Here is a 5,252-nt window from a genome sequence, read left to right as displayed (position 1 = left end):
GAAATCAAGATAATTTGGCCAGGAAGGTTTAAATAACGTTTCAAGTTTATATCTGATCTGATATCGTTCAATAATGGTCAAATAGACAATTCTCACTTACTGGTTTACCCACCTGAACTAAAAATAAAGGAGACCAATAATAAGCAATGTTTCATATTTACATCTATGCATAAAAGATTAAGAGTGACAAAAACTGTCCACAAGACTTTAACTTTTCAATAGTCAACTTTACTTTTGTGTCGAACAATATTCCAGCAGCTCCCACCTTTGGTGTCTACATGTCACAACTTTTGAGATACTTTCGAGCATGCTCTTTCTGCGAAGATTTCAACGAGTGTCATGGGACTCTTGCCAAAAAGTTGTTTGATCAAGGTTGCGACATTCAAGGTATACACCTTTAAACAGTTGTGTGATGGACATGGGGAGGACATTGCAATATTCGTCGCATCATTGACACAAACGATGTCCGATATAATTTCCTATTTTGACTTGTACTAAATGTTCAAGTGGCACTTCACTTGCCTTTGCGTGTGTTTGTGACTGGTGCCACCGAAGAGGCAGGGTACCTGATAAGAGTCTCAACATGATGGTGATCCATGGTGTACACATGTTCATAACACAGTCGTAATGGAACAATACTTGACACGAAGCCCCCAATGAGTCATGTCGTGGTATGAGCTGATATGTATATCAAAATTTGGTGGTGTGATCGAGCAATAAGCATCATCGCATCCACAGTTCCATATATCCGACAAGGATGTGTAAAGGGTCTTCTTTCATCTAGTTAAAACCATTTACAAAGAGATGATGTATTGATGAGTTGTTTCACTGTAAGTATTGATGAGTAACGTGGCTTACCAATGTGAGTCAGGTTCATGAATTGTCGCTCAATATTCTGATCAGTTGCTATGTGTTCACATGCACCGTCACCGTTTCCTAAAGATAATAAATAAGGTTATTCAGTTTCTTAGTAACAAAATGCGACTGAAGCCTTCAACTGGAAAATAAATGATGTGGGTTGCAAAAATGATGGATGTTGGTTGCTAGTAACGGGATGTGGGATATGAAAAGGAGATCTGATTTCATGGCAGGGATATGCATAGGTAAAGGTGAGAAGGAATAGGGCTGCACGTTCATGTGTGTGTGTGTGTGTGTGTGTGTGTGTGTGTGTGTGTGTGTGTGTGTGTGTGTGTGTGTGTGTGTGTGTGTGTGTGTGTCTGTTGTGCATCCAATGGAGCTTACCCGCCGTTTGGATTTAACTTAGGGGTAGGCAGTACGGTCGGGTCTGTTGTGTCTCGCTCACCAATATCATGATGGAATCGACACATCATCGTCGTCCGAATTAGACGCCATGTCACTTAGCCTATGTTACTTGCACAATCCGTCACATTGGTCATGGTTGAACTGTCGAGGGTAGTTCTACATCTGAAAGGGAGGAGTTAAATCAAAATGGTCACTTCTAGATCCTATAATGATACATACAGTTCGTACGGTGGCGCTGTTTACTAATACAATGAACTTATGTAAATTAACTCATGCGGAAAGTAACCGTTGATTTTACGACATGCGAAATAGCTCACAGGAGTTGTGCGCCTTCACTCAAACCCGGCGACACTTTAATGTAAATGTCATCCTAACAGGTTGGTGGTATCGCCGCTAGGCGACTGTATGACCCAGTCCTACTTCCTGTTCGAGGTCGTGATTGCGTGTTCTATTTATAGCATCTAGGCTGAAATCCCAGTCATGAACAATGGAAATATAGAAGGATAAAAATAGTAAGTAACAGTTACAGAATGTAATCATAAACCATATCATTTCATGGAAGGACAGCTGGGGTACGACAAGGGCTCTATTCGGCGCATCGGATCTTCATAATATAAGACACGAATTTTATCTGATGTCTTCACAATATGTAATAAAAGCTAGATCGACTTTGTCCATTTCAAAACGTGCCTGTTTTGGGCCAATAACAGCAGTGTATAGCTGAGGATGAAATGTGTCAAAGGATTATTGTTTGGGTTTTCAGACAGGAATTATTCTTTCAAACATGTGATGATATGATAATGTAAGTCTTTGATCTAAGTAAGACCCTTTCCATATTCATCGGAAATCCTGCTCCAAGCAGAGTCGATGGTACGATTCCGACCATATCATGAACATATGTTTATGAATCAGTGTCAAACAGTGATGACACCAGGTGTTCGGGAAAAGGTGAGCGTATCCTGCCCCAGCCGATGGCACCAGCCACAAACATATGCAAAACCATTTTTTAATGATCAACTGTTCACCTGAAAAAAAACAGGAACAAATGTGGTGCAAATCAAGCAAGGGAGTTGCATATAGTCGGAATTACACGGGACAATTAATGTCCCGTGCATGTATAGAAACACAGGATGCTTTATGCTAAAACGGAAATATTTACTCATGAAGTTGGAACAAGATACCGTTTACATGTTTCAGCCTTTTTCATGTACATTGTACTTGATCAAACCAGAAGTCAAACACTTGCTAGTGTCAGAAAGAAAAAAAATAGGCTACTTGTCATGCATTTTATCTTTGTCAACATTTCAACATTTCCCCTAACTTTTGAATTTGACATTTCCAATGAGCAATAATTTAAGGGACTTTGTCACCCCTTTCTTTGTCAACATGTCTCCATCAGATTCAAACGAGATCTTGTACGCATTAAATATCATACCTTAACGTTAATTAAACACATTTTACAATATATAAGTATATATACAAAACTGTTACCACATATAATATTTCCACACAAACTTGGGTTCAATGTTATAGCATGAAATGTCATTAAGTGTGCAATATACTATATTCCTGAATAAGCTTACAAATATGCCGTGTAATCATTATGCGTGGGATATGCAATCTTGTGTACATTAACCATACAGGTTGAGCGAGTAACCTTAATATAGGACTATCCATGGCGCGGGAGTGATGTTTACACTTGACTATTCGTTGTGCATGGGCGATTTTAATATAGGACTACCAGTATGCATGGTTCGTGCGTGAGTGATGTTTACACTTAACTATTCGTGGTGCATGAGTGATGTTAATATAGGATTACCAGTATGCATCATGCGTGCGTGAGTGATGTTTACACTTGACTATTCGTGGTGCCTGAGTAATGTTAATATGGGACTACTAGTATGCACCATGCGTGCGTGAGTGAGTGAGTTTGGTTTTACGCCGCTTTTAGCAATATTCCAGCAATATCACGGCGGGGGAAACCAGAAATGGGCTTCAAACATTGTACCCATGTCGGGAATCGAACCCGGGTCTTCGGCGTGACGAGCGAACGCTTTAACCACTAGGCTACCCGACCGCCCCTCCATGCATGCGTGAGTGGTGTTTAGATTTGACTATTCGTGAGGCCTGAGTGATGTTAATATATTACTTCATGTTGTGTGAGTGTATGAAGTTAATATACTCTTAAAACAAGAAACGCAATACGGATATATTTGGCCATAAAAACGAAATTTGAGGACCAAGGGGTGCAAAATGAAGAGGTTTAATATGTTATACTTACAGTGACACAGTATTTTGACTCAATACTTTGTACGGTTCCTCGTGTAAAATAATGTATGTTCCTACCTCACACAAATCTGACTTTACGTTTCTTTTTTTAAAGAGTATATATGGCTTCATAGTGCGTGATTGAGTGATGTTATTATATGACTTCATGGTGCGTGAGTGATGTTATTATATGACTTCATGGTGCGTGAGTGATGTTATTATATGACTTCATGGTGCGTGAGTGATGTTATTATATGGCTTCATGGTGCGAGAGTGATGTTATTATATGACTTCATGGTGCGTGAGTGATGTTATTATATGATTTCATGGTGCGTGTGTGAGGGATGTTATTATATGACTTCATGGTGCGAGAGTGATGTTATTATATGGCTTCATGGTGCGAGAGTGATGTTATTATATGACTTCATGGTGCGTGAGTGATGTTATTATATGGCTTCATGGTGCGAGAGTGATGTTATTATATGACTTCATGGTGCGTGAGTGATGTTATTATATGATTTCATGGTGCGTGTGTGAGGGATGTTATTATATGACTTCATGGTGCGAGAGTGATGTTATTATATGGCTTCATGGTGCGAGAGTGATGTTATTATATGACTTCATGGTGCGAGAGTGATGTTATTATATGACTTCAATGATGCGAGAGTGATGTTATTATATGACTTCATGGTGCGTGAGTGATGTTATTATATGATTTCATGGTGCGTGTGTGAGGGATGTTATTATATGACTTCATGGTGCGTGAGTGATGTTATTATATGACTTCATGGTGCGAGAGTGATGTTATTATATGACTTCATGGTGCGTGAGTGATGTTATTATATGACTTCATGGTGCGTGTGTGAGGGATGTTATTATATGACTTCATGGTGCGAGAGTGATGTTATTATATGGCTTCATGGTGCGAGAGTGATGTTATTATATGACTTCATGGTGCGAGAGTGATGTTATTATATGACTTCAATGATGCGAGAGTGATGTTATTATATGACTTCATGGTGCGTGAGTGATGTTATTATATGATTTCATGGTGCGTGTGTGAGGGATGTTATTATATGACTTCATGGTGCGTGAGTGATGTTATTATATGACTTCATGGTGCGTGAGTGATGTTATTATATGATTTCATGGTGCGTGTGTGAGGGATGTTAATAAATGGCTTCATGGTGCGAGAGTGATGTTATTATATGACTTCATGGTGCGTGAGTGATGTTATTATATGACTTCATGGTACGAGAGTGATGTTATTATATGACTTCATGGTGCGGGAGTGATGTTATTATATGACTTCATGGTGCGAGAGTGATGTTATTATATGACTTCATGGTGCGTGAGTGATGTTATTATATGACTTCATGGTGCGAGAGTGATGTTATTATATGACTTCATGGTGCGTGAGTGAGTGTTGTTCCCTAACCTTGCATTCTATACATAATCGTTGTAAGGTTATAAAGAGATGTATATGTGCTAGAAACAAGGTATCACTGCTTGACTCAATTCGATTTAACACGGCTGTGAACACGGTGTGCCTGCTTTAACGTTTACTACTTTAGGGCAGACTGAGGCACATAATCGGGATGATTCTGGGTTCGAATCTACCACCAGTGGATCCTGTCAGCTGAAGACCGTGCCCCTGGCACCGTTAGATCTAGTATGTAGGAATTCGTCAGTAACTACTGGTTGCATAGTCTGTCTGCTGA

This window comes from Haliotis rufescens, unplaced genomic scaffold (genome assembly GCF_023055435.1).
Source record: "Haliotis rufescens isolate VD_foot unplaced genomic scaffold, xgHalRufe1.0.p SCAF_4, whole genome shotgun sequence".
NCBI classification, from domain to species: Eukaryota; Metazoa; Mollusca; class Gastropoda; order Lepetellida; family Haliotidae; genus Haliotis; species Haliotis rufescens.
This window is presented reverse-complemented; position numbering follows the sequence as displayed.